This window comes from Diceros bicornis, chromosome 36 (genome assembly GCF_020826845.1).
Source record: "Diceros bicornis minor isolate mBicDic1 chromosome 36, mDicBic1.mat.cur, whole genome shotgun sequence".
Lineage (NCBI taxonomy): Eukaryota > Metazoa > Chordata > Mammalia > Perissodactyla > Rhinocerotidae > Diceros > Diceros bicornis.
Window position 1 is genome coordinate 32,343,119 of NC_080775.1, and position 17,351 is coordinate 32,360,469.

The 17,351-nt window shown below is 39.1% G+C and overlaps 1 protein-coding gene across 17 annotated transcripts in view; it reads right to left on the reverse strand.

Annotated features, from left to right (window-relative positions):
• Nucleotides 1-17,351, reverse strand: part of PARD3 (par-3 family cell polarity regulator) — a 624,264-nt gene that overhangs the window by 333,424 nt on the left and 273,489 nt on the right. The window lies entirely within an intron of this gene.

Consider the following 17,351-nt stretch of genomic DNA (forward strand, 5'->3'; position numbering starts at 1 on the left):
GCCGAACTGTGCTCTGCCTCTAGTCCCTTCCTGAACAAAGGGCAATAAAATAGTACTTCTTTCATCGGGCACCATGAGAACTAAGTGAGATAAAGGACTTAAAACAGTGCTGGACAGATAGTGTGCGCTCAATAGAGAGTAACAACAATAGCCATTACTGCTATTATTATCCCAACGTTTCCAAGGAAAATAGCATATGTATTCTAAAATAGAAATAACAAATCTAAGCCATGGAACAAATTTCATCTAACTTTTAAACATATCTACTGGACTAAAAATACAGAATCTAAACAGTCTTTGGCTAGTCTATTAAAGAATTCTGTTAAATAAACATTTCTTTTGTTCAATAAAGTACTATCAGAAAGTGTAGAGCACAAATATATTTCTTATCCTTAAGAAAATGGAAATTTTGAAAATAATATGCTAATATGAATGCAGTAGTATCTAGCATATACTCATATACCCAATCACTTGAAGGACAGTGTTTTAGCAACTGCATTGAGATAAAAGAGGAGTTTGTTTGCGATTGCTATAACAAAATCAATAACAAACAGGCTAACATTTGCATCAGTAGCACTGAGAACATCATAGGTGATACGATCAATGTTACAGCAGAGAAGAAACAGAACTACAAAACCAGAAAGAATAAAAGCACATAAATCTGTAACACCGAGAAGCAGAATCAAAAGCCCCACTCATCGACTGAGCAAAATCACTCAAAAACATAATAAATACAAGACAAAAAATTTAGATTAAATTATGTTTCCAGTAATCTGTTTTCAAAAACTAGGATGCAAGTTAAATATTTATTAAAAGCCTCTAACAAAACAACTTTAATGGTGAAGGAGTAAACTCATCATTTGCTCCATGAGATACATTTTTAGAACTATGATGCATTGGTCAATGGTGTGGATACATAGATCCTGGAGATGCTAAACTAAAGACAGATTATTTACATACATTGAAGGTTATATTTAAACCATTGTCAATCCAATGGGCTCAAAGATGTTGAAGCAAATTAGAAAGGATCAGAGAAAACAGAAGCATATGAATCATAATAATATTGCATTTAACATTTGCTTCTACATCACGAGGAATTGATAATAATAGAGCCTGAGTAATATTACCAGAGAAAAAATATGCTGAACATTTAATTTCATCTTGTTAGTGGTTATCTTAATTTGCTGGAAGAAACACACACATGAAAATTATAGAGAAGAATAATTTCCAATTTTTAAGTGTGTGTAAAAACTTGTGACAGCCCTTACTGCTTATAATATGCACTAAAAAATAAAAATAAAATACACCGAGAAAAACTATATAGACACTCTCAAAACAAGTTCACAAAAATATGCATCTAAGAATCTGTGTGTGTTAATGCTACAATGCTCTTACTAAAAAAAAAGTTCTTTCTCAATTAACAAAATTATTCCCAGATTCCTCAAATCAAAGACGTAAGCAGAAAAGCAACAAAATGGGGAGGAGAAGAATAAAATATTTCTGGGCAATTATAACACTGCTTCTTGGATATGGATTCTGTTGCTTTCCAATTACAGGGTCGTTAATTACTTAATTATTAAGGAACTCAATTTCTCTGTGTGTGTGTGTTTAAGCCTAAAAGAAGCACTATTAGTTCACAAGAGAAGGCCTTTAAAAAATGGTACAGAGATAATGACCAACAGTCCCACCCACAATAATAAAATAACCACATAAAAGTATATTTCAACCCCAGAATAAATTCAGGGACTATATAATTTCATTGAATTTGCCTGGACACAATAAAACATCTTACTCTACTTGGTTTTGAACTTTCCCCAGAAGAAATCAATTGCATACATGATTCAGATTAGATAAATAATTAGGAGGATCATCTACTGATGGGACATGATCATTGTGTTAAGATGTTAGTCTGAAATAGACAAAAATAATTAGCTTTTACCTCTTTGTATCTGTAACTCTCACAATTGTAGACTTGGGGAAAGAGAGGGGACTAGAGACCAGGTGGGTTACAGTGGGGACTGCAGACCCAGTGGGTTGTCCCTTCTGGGTAAATGCTGGTAGAGGCCCCAGGGCCGCATTTATGTAAACGGCACAGTGAAGGATGCCCCAGGAGACTGCTATCAGGCAGCCCTTCCTGTGAGCTCTGAACACAGTAAACTTTTTGTTTTCATTTCAGTGATACCTATAAAAGAAATTCACATAAATGTAGTCTGGACCTTTCAATTGTACTACCTTGTAACCGGGTACCCCCATGCAATTTCAGGCCCCATGTTTACATTTGTGTCTACTGTCAAATTCAGGAAGGTGTCCTCGATTTGATTACCAGGCTAATGAGAAAAGAACAGAACTCAATTTAAAAAGCAAACAATGTGTTCTCACCAAAAGAATGTCAAATGACATCATAACGATCTTGAAATCAAAGTTTTCTTGCCGTTGGATGTGCTGTAAGAACTGAGTTATCACAGCGCACAGAAGCAGCATCACTAGGTCCAATGCGGAGACCCTACACCCCACAGCGGCGGTCCACCTTCATGCTGCCTGCAATGCAGACTCAGCGACACAGCGCTGTCTCTCACACTGATGGTGTAAATTTGCATTTTTATTGGTTTATAATTTCTTCTTTGGTTTTATGGTTGCGTAAAAATTGGAAGGCATTTTTATCCAGTTTATGCACATACACACAAGTTTAAGTAATGTTGTATTAGAACCAATAATTTAAGTTGGAGGGATCTGAATCTCTCTTTCAAAAAAAAAAAGTCTCTACATTAGTCACAGTGGAGAAACACGTGACTGGCTTCACAGAAGATTACGCTGAGGTCTAGAGACAACATGACGAGAGCAGGGACGATTTCCCGGCCAGACCTTCAGGCTCCTGGGTCAGTGCTGAATCACCACCCAAATTATGAAATTAGTTCTGTTATTCAACAATTCATTGGAAAACAAATTCCATTTCTAGCTGCTTGCAGATATAAATGTTAGTCTCAATTTTGTAAAAGGAGAATTTTGCTGTTTTCTAAGTAGAATTCTATACACTGAGAAATCATTCAATGATTTTAACTAGTAGCATCATTTGATTTGGGGGAGTTAAAGAAACATTACGTTAGCTGTACCTACAAACTGAAACAACAGGCATCTCAATTTCAGAAATGTTCAAATGGAAGAAGGAAAAACAACCCTACTGGGTAAACAGAGGAAGTACCGTGTCTAAGATAATGAAGCGTGCCTCAGAGGAAAGCGGCCTACACCAGCGCTTCTCACACTTTGACCTCAGGATTCTTTCACTCTAAAAATTACTCAGGGCCCCAAAGAGTTTGTGTATGTGGGTTATAGCTAGGGATATTTACGTTAGATGTAAAAATGAAAAAAAATCTAAATATTTATTTATTAATTCATTTTTAAGTTAACAATACTAAACCTACTACATGTTAACACAAACAACAGAATTTTATGAAAACTATTTTATAAAACAAAGCATATTTAGTGGGAGAGTAGCACTGTTTTACATTTTGCTTAATAGAAAACATCTGGAGTCTCACCCCTGCTTCTGCCTTGAATCTGCTGCAAAGTGACCACGTATATGAAGAAAAAAGAACTCCACAAATATTTAGCTGGAAGAAGGAACAGTATTTTAATAATCTTTCCAGAAAATTGTGGATATTCTTCTTTGATACCACACCAAAACTTGACAAATGAGAGTTTCTCAAAGGTTAGCTGCAATACAAAATGTAAACTTTTCATTCTTTGTTACATTAAATTAAATTATATTAAATTCTACACTTTGAATGGATCTTTTACCTATGAAAAATTTTGTAACACTAGTTATTTGGACTATATTAGTTATTGGGTTATGCCAATTATCCAAATGTTGATATATTTCTTCATGTCAGAAAATCACATATGTGAATATCACTACCAATTTCGTCAGAAAAGTCATTAAGTATTGGGAAGTTGTCATGCTGATGGTGGGATATAAGTTTTCCAAAACCTAATTTCCACTAGAAAGCTTCAACATTATCTCTGGCAACAAATACTATCAGCTGTTTGCCATTTAGTGGCAGGCTCACTTCATCTATTTTCTAGAAACTCTGCCAGGCACCAAAGTCTAAATAACTAGTTTTTCTGTCTTTCTTTCAAATAGACATGGTGCTCCATTAAAAAATGGCTACCTCAGCTTACAACTCAAACCATCAGATAATAGTTTTCCTCAAGACACCATTGACCTTCAATGTGTAGAAGTACTTTATGCCTGCCTCCCATTTTGTCACACAAAATGTTGAATTGTGCATTCAAGGGTCAGGATTTTTAAAAAGTAATCATTTTGCTGCTTTATCAAGGATAATGGATGAAAATGGCTTTTTTTTTTTTTAACTGTGAGTGTATTGGGTGAAGAATACATATGGTACCACCTGATTTGTCCAAACGGCCTCCATTTTACCCATCAGTGCCTGGACACCACTGGCACAGATGTCAACCCAGTGAACAACACAAAATACGTTTTAGTAATACTACAAGAAAAGTTTTGCCTAACAGCCTCCCTGAAATGGTCTTAGTGACTCCCAGGGACCCACAGACCACACATTCAGAACCACTGGCCTAGACTTGTAATCCTGGCTTGTCGGTTCACCTCCCCAGCCTCAGTCTCCTCATCTATAAAACCAGAGGCTGCACTAATGGGGTCAGAAGATCATATAAATGCTAAAAGATGTGTGATTCCACATAGGTTCATATACTCCTATACCAGTGATCACCCACCAAACCGTATGCTAACAAAACTTACAACAATTTGCGAAAAATGTACTAGCAAAAATATAAAAGCATTTCAAAGCAGTATCAGCAGCCATTACCAGGTGCCCCTAAACAGCTTAAGTACTGCAAGCATCACAGAAAACAAAAATATACAAGAGCTGTTGGTAATGATGCAGAAGTAGCCACAGATGGCATGAGGTCTTTTGACAAGCTGAACCTGATTTTAAGGAAAGAGATTACTATAAACATCTGGCCTTATCAACAAAATGAATCATGAAATACAACCTCCTGGTTCATCTGACAGGCTTCCCACCTTTCACCGTCCTGCTAAAACATGTACTGCATTAAGAATGCAGCTTTGTCTTGGCCTCAGAGGAATGAAATACGAACGCAGCCTTCTCCTCTATGGTTTGCTACGTGTTTCTGGGGCCCGTGGCCTATTTCAGCATTACTAATAATCTGATGTAATTGGTGTTCTTTACTGTAATTAGAAATAATAGGAGCTTCTCATTTAAGGTAATTTGGTCATTATTATTACAATTCCTCATCCTCAATTTTAGGAAAATTGATACATTTAAAAACATGATAATAAAACTTTCTCTCCCTGTAATCTTCTGATTTATTTAATATATAGATTTTCAAAGTATAGCCTCTGAAATATTAAAAGGAAAATTCAAAGATGAGGCTCTTCAAGAATTAAGCTGCTGGGTGAAGCACACAGGGACTAGAGCGATGTCACCGGGCCCCGGACGAAGGTGGACACTGTTTGATGTGTGCATTCCTTTGAAGAGTGGATGAGACAGCAATACGCCCTCATCACAAGAGTCCAAATTCTCTGTGGCACTAATGCACTGTAAATATTGACTTGCCTCTCTCGGTAAGGTGCCTTAAATCAGTGGAAAATGGCAAATCTAATAACGAATTAGAGCAAATACTACAAGGGTGGATATATAAATTTTTAACTGTTAAATATCCCACCCCTCCTCCTAATCAGCTTTCCCATTTCTCTTCTTTCATTCTTCTAGTGATTTCTAAACTATTTAACCACTCAAGGCAATGAATAAACCTTTTCCAGAAGACAGACATAAGCCATCAAGGTATTTAATCAAATCTAAAAATAATATGCAGTTACACGTGTTCTATTAGAATTTATGATGCAAACAGCATAATTATGCTTCATGCAGAATGAAGGCCATCTCCCCCATCTTCAGGCCCATTACACATTTCCCAAAGACACATCTCACAGCAAGAAGAACCAAGTTATTAACACTTGCCGTGGGGATAAAAATTGTCATCAGGATTGCAAAATCAACCTTCTAATCTATATTGCCCCTTGTTATAAAGGTATTTATCAGTATTTCACTTACTGAGGTGAAATCCTTGGAAGAAATGTGTGGAAGGCAGGGCAGGAAATAAGCTTTAAAAAACAGCAAATGACTCACAGAGAAGGATATAAAATGAGTTTATCACCATGTTATTAACTATCTTTTGTATACAAGCAATAAATAAAGAATATTACAGTTGGAAGGCGCCTTAGAGGGAAACTGAAATAGCACATTCACAGATGAGTGCGCTGAGGCCCAAATAGACAGTTAAGGGCTGGGTCAAAGGTCACACTGCTCCTCTGTGACCCAGCCACACCTGGGGCGCTTGTTAATTGACTTCCTGTCCTGTGCAACTTGTATTTGACCACACTACTGTGCGGGAAGAACTCAGATGTGTTAAATCCACAATATGCCCAACACTTCACTAGAGATAACAGATTGAGTTTAGGACACATTTCTATATATAACAGGATGTTCACGATGGTTCCATTAAATCTTAGATACCTATAAGGAGGGAAAAGAAAATCAAGGGGAAAATAAATACAGGCAATTTTCTAATGTCATATGAATGCTTCCAAAGGAAAACCAAGAATTTTTCTGGGGCATATTAAATTTGTACCATTAGAATTCTCATTCTGAAACTGGTAATATAACCACCCTGTTCGAACTGCCCACAAACATCCATATGATGAGTACAAGCAAAAGTGAGGAACTCTGAATAAGATCAGTAGGTTTTATCAATGTTAATATTGTGGCTGTGATATAATACTACAATTTTTCAAAATCTTACCATTCAGGGAAATATACAAGGAAGCACTCTGTATTCTTTCTTACAACTGCATGTGATTCTACAATTACTTCAATTGAAAAAAAAAAAAGGCAAAAGGCCCTCCAAAGAGTTACAGAAAATCCAAGGCGAGAAGTCTTAGCGTCAAGGCCTGTAGCAAGCAGGACTGAAGGAATCTTTCTAACACTGTTTCCTACAAGAGTCTTCTCATGACCCGAAGCTCAGCCGCTACACACCTCGTGCGCGTCCTATAGACTGTCTCCATGGACGGCTCCCTCAACACGCTCCACAGCTGGACAACCCATGCCTCACCAACGTCAAGAGCAAACTGGCCAGCGTCTGCCCTCCAGCCCACCAACACTCTTCACTGTTCGGTGTCCTATGCCCTGTGGGTCCTCCGCAAAGCGCACCAACTCCTCAAATCCGTCAGATCCAGTATTAGTGGTCCAGCGGCAAGCCACTCGCTGATTCAAAGAGGGTAACTGAGGCAAGTTTAAAGGAAGGACTATTCACAAATATATGGCAGGAATAAGGAAAAGCAGGAAAGGATGAAGTACCTGTGAGGCCTTCCCCACCCCAGGGCAAGGGGAGCTGTGGCTTTCCCTGCAGGGACACAGCTTCCAGCAAACCACAGCCAGGCAGGGAGGGAGCCCAGGAATGAGGCCTGTCTTTGCTCTCTTCCTGCTCTCCATCAGTGCCCTACTGCTGCATCCCCCAGACTAGCCCAGGTGCAAGCCACAGAGCACAGAGCCTGGTTGACGCGACCTTACCACATGGGGCAGAGTGGAGAGAGGGCCTGGCAGAGCAAAAGGAAGCTATCCAGCTCAGGACCCTCGGACATCCTCTGCTTCTTTCTCCCACCGCACTTTGCTTCTACTTCTAACAGCATCTGCCAGTTATTTAACTGGAGGACAAGTATTCACTGTGACCGCCCACTCTCCCCCCACCCCCGACCCCGAGACACACACACACACACACACACACACACACACACACACACGCAAAGTAGGAACTAAAAATTTTTAAAGTTGGTTAAACTATATCAGTCAGAAGCAACAAACTTCCCAATTGTTAAAGATGCAATTCAGCAGTTCCTTTCTTGTCATCCCCTGAGGGAAGAAAAGAGTGGTTCAGGTGTATAAGAAACAGGCTCCAGAGGTGAAAAGCCTTTCACTTTTATCTTCCTGGCCTGGGGCACTTATGGAAATGACCAGCTGCTTGTAAAAATATGCATTGGTGACTGAATCCTATACATAAAAACTTAGAGTCCCCAAATCCTTTGCTAAGACAGCTACAGTTCAGGGGAAAGGGTCTGTTCCGTCAGAATCCTGGGCATCTGCAGGGCCCATGGGGTGAGCTCAGGACAGCCCAGAGCGCAAGGAAAGCAGTGCTCCACAGGGGATCTTTCCCCTTTTATCTAATTTTGGTGTCCCTTTTTTGTTTTGCTAAGGCAGGTAGAAAGTCTAGCTACTTCAATCAACAAACATTTGTTGGGCATCTACTAGACACTATTATTCTAGAGACTGTTAAAAATAATGAATACGGGGCCAAGTTCTTTGAGAATCATTTAGTGTGGAAAACTCCCTTCAAGTGAATCTCTAAACATTCAAAAGGGAACAAATACTCTAACAGACCACCACCTGCCCAGTGACTGGCTCAAGACAGGTGAAAAAACAATGTCAGTACAAGGAAGACGGCGAAGGTAAGAAGAAGAACAAATACAACAGGATGCCCAGGTGGGTGCAACAAACCATGTGAACAGCTGGCTGGCACTAAAGACTTTCTCTGGGAGAACATTGTGGGAAAATGTTTTTCAGTTTGTTTTTGTACCTTCAGGCAAATACCATAATGAGCAATGAGGGGACTGAAGTCAAGAACATGAGAATGTGAGCTGGAAAGAAACAATGAGAGAGAAAGAAAAAGAAAGAAAGTGAGAGCGTGCACATAGGAGCATGTGAGCAGGCAAGAGCCAGCTCAGCTATTTTCCTTAAAAAATGAACAAAATATTTGGAGAAGAGCAAGAACAAGCCAAAGGGGGGAAGAACTTCTACATTATTGTTATTGATAATGTTTCTCCTCACAGATGCGTGTTGAGAGTATATGTGCCATTGGCCTATTTCCATATGGCCAAGAGCCCCAACTAGAGAGTGAGATCCACGAGTGCAGAGACTGTATCTGTCTTCCTTATTGTCGGATTTTCAAGACCCAGACTACTACCTGGAAGAGTGAATACAGTGGATTCTCATTATCCACAGTAGTTGTGTTCTATAAACTCTCTGCAAACCCTGAATTAGCAATTATGGAACCACTGCTTCTAGAGGAGCACAAAACAGCATTTTATGTTCAGGGGTCTCTCTGTTTTTTTTTTTGGTGAGGAAGATTGGCTCTGAGCTAACATCCATTGCCAATCCTCCTCTTTTTGCTGAGGAAGATTGTCCCTGAGCTAACATCTGTGCCCATCTTCCTCTATTTTGTACGTGGGACGCTGCCACAGCATGGCTTGATGAGCTGGGCATTGGTCCTTGCTTGGGATCCAAACCCATGAACCCTGGGCTGCCGAAGCACAGTGCACAAACTTAACCACTATGCCACCAGGCCGGCCCCTCAGGGGTCTTTTTAAACAGCAAAATCACCAACAAAAAGCACAAAAATCCAAAAAACACGGCACCAAATAGACCATGAAAAGGACACTTGTTTACAATATGGGCACTGAAACAAGAGGCAGGGTGCCCCTCGTTCAGCCTCCACTGGGAACACGTGATCGGCGACTCAATAATTTGTGGGAACCTCCACAAAGAGTGAGGTTCTACTGTACCTTCCTCAATAAATATTTGTTAAATGAATAACTGACTCACAAATCTTTACGACAGAACCACCAGCACCTCCTCCAGATTTTCTCTCCAGATTCTGTCCTCCTGCTTTGTTTTTCTTATAAGCTTCTTTTCGAAAGAAGAGTTGGCTGCTTCGTCTCGCCCTTATTCTTTTTTTTTTTTTATAATTTTATTTCATTTTTTTCCCCAAAGCCCCAGTAGATAGTTGTATGTCATAGTTGCACATCCTTCTAGTTGCTGTATGTGGGATGTGTCCTCAGCATGGCCGGAGAAGCGGTGAGTCGGTGCGCGCCCAGGATCCGAACCCGGGCCACCAGCAGCTGAGCACGTGCACTTAACCGCTAAGCCACAGGGCCGGCCCTCGCCCTTATTCTTTAACCCACGATTACTGAGCCTCCTCCCTATGACTCCGCTGACACGGCATTTGACAAAGAACACTATAAACCTCCCTCTCTTTATCAACGGGTGCTTTTGAGCACCGCGTCCCAGGAATCTCAAGGCGTGCAGCATGAAGCTGGGCCTGCCCTCCTGGAGTCTGCAGCGCCATGGAGGAGGCAGACAAACTACCCAACCCTTTGCAGTGTGATTGTGGCACTTCGGGAGAAGTACAGAGCACCACTAGAACACCTAAGAGGGACATCAGCAAAGACTTCATGAGACAAGGGACAGCTCAATTTTCCCTATCATCCTTTCATGCCCTCTTTTGTGTCCCTCTCTTAGAAGCCCCCTCATCAGCTCTGCATGAGCAAGGTGCTCCTTTTACGGCCTGCCTGTTCCCATCATTGTATTTGCCACACTGTCATCGTAAGTTTCAGGCTCTGCCTCCCCATTAGCACACAGCTCCTAAAGAACACGGCACTTTTCATTGTCATATCCCCAGAGGGGAAGCCCTTAACAAACATTTGCTGAACCAGCAAAGAAGTGAATGAATAAGACTTCAAAGTCGAGGTTTTGGGTTTGTCTGTTTTGGGTTCTGTTTTAGGGTGGTGATGTTGGTGTTTGGCCAGTGAGACGGGGAGGAAGGAAGAGAACTTGCAGGCAGAGAGAAGTGCAAGGACAAAGGCCAGACACCTAAATTCTAGAGAATTAAAGAGATGGCAAAAAGTTCAGTATGGCTAAAGCGAGGAGTTAAAGACATGACTGGATAAAGACAGAGCAAGGGAGGCAGCCGTGGCTGTGCCAACAGAGGGTCTTGTAAGGCAGAAATTCTCAAACTCCAGTGGGGACACAAGACACCAGGTGATCCTGTTAAGATGATTTCATATTGGAAGACTTGAAATTCTAATTTCTAATGTCCCAGTTGACATCCACGCTGCAGCTCTGACCACCACACTGAGTAGCAGGTCTATGCTAGGCTAAAAATTTCTTTAGCTGTGTTCAAAAAAATTTGGAATTCATACTTCATGGGCTCTCATCAGCTCCATTTACTCTTTCCCTTCAGTCTTGGCCCTCTTCATTTCATCCTCTAGAAAACATCCACCCACCCAGGGGAATTCCTGGTATGGTGGGGTCACAGTATGTCAGATGAAGCCCTGGCTCTCACTCGCTGTGATCTGAGCAACACCTCTCAACCCTTATGCTCAGATCCACCTGGAACGCTCAGAAGTAACCAGAAGGCAACAGACTCCTCCAGGCCTGTCTCCGTTACTCCCCATTCCAGCTCTCTTCACTGCTCTCAGGTCAGCCCGGAGGGCACCCCTTGTCTAAGAAGCCCAGGAGGAGCATCAGTGAAATCACGCCTTACGTTAATTTCACTGATTAGAACTGGCGCTTTCTTGTCTTTCTCCCTCATTAATTTTAGAGATTCCACCCCTAGTTCCCAGCCCAGCAAAGGCCACTTCGGAAATGTTTGTTAACGTGTTGTTGTATAAATAAAAGAGATAAATGAATGTGACTATCTGTCTATCTCTATCCTTTTCACACTGATTGTCTCAAGTATTACAAGGGCAATCTTTTTAGCAAAGAAGAAACAATCACAGATATTGGATGGAGAGAGGAGACAAAAAAAGGGGTTTTTGCTGGGAAAAGCTCAAAGAATTGCTGCTTCACATATTGGTGATAAACTCTCTGGCCAGAAATCCCAACAGCATTTTACTATTTTTTTTACTATTACCTTTGCAGTATTGTCTTTCATGCAGTGTTTACTCTCCTGTGAGAATATCTGAGTAGGAGCAAATCTAAATTAATCCTTCACATATAATTTCATATGTATATCTGCATCAAATCCCTCATATCACTCTCATTTTACCAATTTAGTTTAATAATCATATAATTAAATTTTGAAATTATCAACTCCATCTGACAAGTAATTTGTCTTTCAAAAATTGATGTTGGTTATGGATTGCACTGAAGATATTCTCTAAATACTCAATGACCTTCTCCTTTGACATTTGACATTTGTCTTCTATTATTTTATTAAGGATTCAAGTGCCTCAGTAACTGTCAAGTTAACTTCTGATAAGCATTATTCTTCCATTCCTTTATTATCATAACCTTTATTCCACAATACCATACAAAGTGTAATACTTTCCCCCCACAGGGGACTGGAGATTCACTCATTTCATCAGCCTATTTCCTGTTATTTAAGGAGGCACACTTGAAGCTCCTCTGCTTCACCCGACTTCATAACTGTTTCATGAGCACATTAACCACCATCAACTCCTCCACAACGGCAAGCCTGTTCCTAACTCTTAGGCGTTCAACTTCCACTACAGTCTCTACACTTCATTTTGGTCATAGATAGACTTTTCATCTTGAAATTGAATCTTCATGGTACTAAAAGCTATGTAAGAATGTATCCAAAGTGATTCGTTCCAAGACAAACATCTATGAGCGCCTGCTATGTGCTAGGCACTCTTCTAGGTGCATTCTGTTACATTCTGGTGATGAGAGAAGAACAACGGAAAAACAAATAAGAAGAGACTATGTCACAACGTGATCAGTGCCGTGAAGAAAAATGAAGCAGAGGGAAGGCTCAGGGGCTGCTGGAAGTTGAAGAAATGCTATTTTACACTGGGGGAGTAGGGCTGAAGCACTTCAAAAGCATTCAAATAGCTCATTATCCACTTTTCTGTCTTGAGTGTTCCAGTTTCAAATTAATTCCTTACCACAGAGCCTTGTACATACTGGCTATTAATAAAGCCATTTGGCACCAACTGGTTGCTCCAAGGCAGCAATAAGACTTCATGGTTCCGAAACATATGGCTGCGTGTCTGTTTATATTACCTTCAAAGTGCAGAGATCTTTCATAGCTAATCTAATCCACTCACTCTTCTCCTTAAGGGAAGAGTAATGTAGAAGTAAATACATCCTGATCGTTTATAATAAACCAATTAAGCCTGCAATCACTAACATTTATTGAGCATTTACTATGAGTCATGCATGTGCTAAGAACCTTAATGCATTAATTGATCAAATCCTCAGAACAAGGCTACAAAATGGGTTATGTTATTATTCCCATTTTATAAGTAGGGAAACTATCCCGACTAATATTAACCTTTTAGTAATTAAAAGGTGGAGACAAAACCCAAGCCTCAACAGTTGGGCCACAGAGAACATGCTCCTCTCCAGTAAGCGTGGAATCCTAGAACACCAAGGACCTGAAGATAGGGACTCCGACTTACTTGCAACTTTCTCACCAACATCTACCATCACGGTCATCTCATGGTAGGAGAGCAGAAAATGCATGTTAGCTGAACTCACTCCCACCACACCTCAGAGCTGGAAGGAAAGCCATTGTCACTTAGCTAGTAACTCATCTGATGGTTGGCTCTTTGCAATCATTGCCCACAGGTAAAAAGAAAAGCCACGAAAAACAACTGCAGAATGAGACACGTTCCCTTTAGCTAAGACCAGCAAACAAATGAGGTCTTAATATCATCATCATTTATTTTATTATTAGGGGATTTGCGGGAAGAAGTGGGGAACAGCACATTGAAGCGGGCGAGGGGCCTCATCCAGTGTGTGTATGGGTAAAAGCAAATGCTTCACACTTAATATCTACATAGCAAACGCTTATTTGGATTAACAGAAATGTCCTGGATTAAGGGTTTAATCTATACTTTCACACAATAATTCACTATAACCTTGTGAAGTAGGCTCTATTTTCACCAAAAGAGTCTTTTTAGTCAAATACTTAGTCAGAGTAGGACAATAATGCCTGGCATATACTGAGCACTCAGTAAGGACTGACTCTCTCTCACCTATACCCCTCCTATATTTGACCTTAACAAAACGTCAGCACTTAAGATGTCCCCATGCCTACCTCGCACGTGTGCACATACTCGCTGAGTTACATCAGTGGTTCTAAATCTTCACTAGTTATTAAAATGATCTGGGAATATTTTGTAAAATGCTAGTTCCCAGGCCCCTGCCCAGAAATACTGAAAACTAGGTCTAGGATGAGACCCAGGGATTATTTTTAGAAGCTTTCCCCGCAATTTGAATGTGCAGCCAAGATTGGAAATCACCGCTCTAGACTGAAGAGCACTGCATGTCAAGCTTAAGAGACCTTGTTAAAAATACAGATTCTAATTCAATAGATTCAGGGGAGGGACTGAGATTCTGCATTTCTAACAAGTGCCCAGGTGATGCCTTGGAGAAGCAAGGTCCCTATCTGTGCCGTCCAATACAGTAGCCCCCAGTCACACTGGCTATTTCAATTCGGTCCCTCTGTCTTTCTTGACTCATTTCAAGGACTCAACAGCTACATGGCGCTAGTGGCTATTATAGTGTGCAAACACACATATCTCTTAATTTTTTTAAGTATTAAACAATTTTGTAGGACACTGAATTTAGCTAAACAAAAATATAATTAAATAATTATTAATTTTATATTCTCAGTTTTATTACCTTTTAATCACCATGAAAAAACAAGATATGAGGCAGTTCTACTGTTTTTTTAAAATTTCAATTTGACAATGTTATATAGAGAGAATAGTGTTTCAACTTGTCAGATACAGGGCAAATAACCAGCATTTTCTAAGATATCACTGGATTTTTAATGTAATATTTTAATGTTTATATTTGCACATTTTGGGAATCATCGTATATTTCCACGACTCCCCAAAGAAGCAAACCAATATTTACATAAAAATTTTTTATTAAACTGCTATATTTGGAGCTAACCCACTGCGACAATTCAAATCCTCCCATAAATTTGTATACAAAATAGAAAATTCCAGCAATAATCAAGAAGAAAAAATTCCCTATGATTTTAAGGAAACCAAAACAACTGCTTGGCTGCTTTTTAATTGAGGAGATAAAGCACTTTAATATAGATAAAATGTTTGTAATATTTAAGAAGCACTTTTACAACTATAAAGCCAAAAACTTTACCCATAACTCTGACAGCCTGACAACCAAGCAAACAGAATTCAACCCAAAAGTAGTTTCCTAGGCAACAAGCACAGATACGGTCAGGGGAAGAAAATGAAAACAAGAAAAACCATTGCAGCATCTCCAGTGGGCTTGAGAAATACACTTTAATTGTTAAAATGTCACAACAACAACAATATTGAAAATCACTTCATCAAAAATGATTCAAAGCAGAATGCCATTTTCATTAAGGCAAACGAGGTGTGGAAAAATAGAAAAATTAGATTCCCTTCCTTTGCTCTGAATTAAGTAGGGACGGTAATCAATCTTGTTTGATTTTACAGAATTTATCTACATTAGTACAGATTTCTAATATTCCTCTTTAGTTTCCTCTGCAAATATGACCATACATTGATTCAACAAACAAAAGAAGAGAGTTACCAGGATGGCAGGGCAGCAGAAGATAAAGTGTGTGCCTGGCATCCTCCGTCACAAAGACAAGCTCACACACACACAGTTCTCAATTCAAACAGTAAACCACACATTTCAAAACACAGAGTAAAACAGCTCTGCGGTCTCCGTATTCTCATGTGGCTGCAGTTTCCTCATCTATAACAGGAATTCAGTCTTAAAAACCTGCCTGGTTCTAATAGCTGTTGATTTTTAGAAATAAAGTATAGAAAGACTGTTTTGTCTAGACATTCCTTACTAAATAAATACCAAATTCTAAGCCATTTTAAAGCTTTTTCTTTATAGGACCTAAACTTTGACAGTCAACCTTTAGAAAATAACATTGGAAATATCCTGCTACATGGCTATTCAAATGTCTCAATTTTATATCAGCTTTTGTACCCCTGAGGGCATTTGCTCTTATATCTATGCCAGGAACATTTACTTGGATTAACAGAAATGTGTTAGATGCCTTTAATCTATACTTTTCACACAATGCATCACTACAATCTTGTGAAATAGTCTATATTTTCACCAAAACAGTCTTTTCAGTCAAACGCTTAGTCAATTTAGGAACTTAGGTTGAATTGATCAAGTAATTCAGGCAAAACTACCAATTTAGTAGCTGCAGGCAAATATCACTAAAGTGTTTTTCTGATAATTCACCTCTCAATGATTGATAGATTAAGGAATGAATAGCAAATTGGGCTTCCAAGAAAGAATATGTTGACCACTTTTTCTTATATCTTGTTTAGCCAACAAAGAGAGATTAATATATTATAATTCATTCTGCAGAGCCAATCACCTGCCACTGGACTTCATTAGATCCATGTTAACACCTTCATGGATCAGGTGCCCCACCCCTTGGGTGCCTGTTTGCACTTGCATGTTTTCCTTTTTTTACATACTTGTTCCCACATAAAAGCTATTATAACGCAAGATATACAAGTTATAACAGAAAAAGTTGAGAATTCAAAAGCAAAGTGAATTCCGAGAAACAGCAGCACACAGGTTGGTGAATACATTCCTATAAGTTAATTTCAATTCACTTATCATTGCTTTCCTTTTTGCTTTTTATTTTACTCTCTAAATTCTCTTACTGTTTACTATTTAGAACATTGGACATCGATACGCTTCCATAGAAATAAGATTTTTTATCTTTCATACACAACATAAGATCATCTCAAAGAAAATTTTAACAATATAGCCATTAAAAGAAAAATCAGAAGAGTACATCCTAAAAGAATCTCACAGATAGATGGACTGAAATTATATGTATGTCTGCCAGGAGTCTGTCAAAGCTTGTATATGGTCAGGAAGGCTGATGAGGATGGAAATGTTAAAAGATTGATCTCGTTTCCCTCTTCATTTTAGCTGCCAGGAAGCAAACCCAAAGCTTTGCAGACCTGAATACTATGTGATAGATGGTATAGATATAGATTAAATACAGGTAAAATTTTATTTTCCTTTGTCTTAGGCTTTCAACTCCAACTACATTTTCCTTTTTCACAATACTCTATTTTTATTTCCTAATTATTGTTTTTACCGTATGTTAGAGATCAGCATCAATCCATGTCTACTAGATAATAAGAGCATATATATTACATTATTGGGTCTATACAGTATCAATAATATATTTATACAAAGGGTAGAAAGCTTTAAAGTAACAGGATATACACAACTAATTTATTTGAACATGTCCACAACTTAATAGTACTCAAAAAGTGTAAGTTAAAGAAATTAATTAATTAGAATTTACTTATTCCAAGCAAACAGTCTTCCAATTATGCACCACACATTTCACAATAGGCCCGGAACTGAACACTGGTCTTCCTTTATGAAGGGAAAATAAAAAGGTAATATGAAATCTTTCAAACCTTTGAAACTTCAAATTTC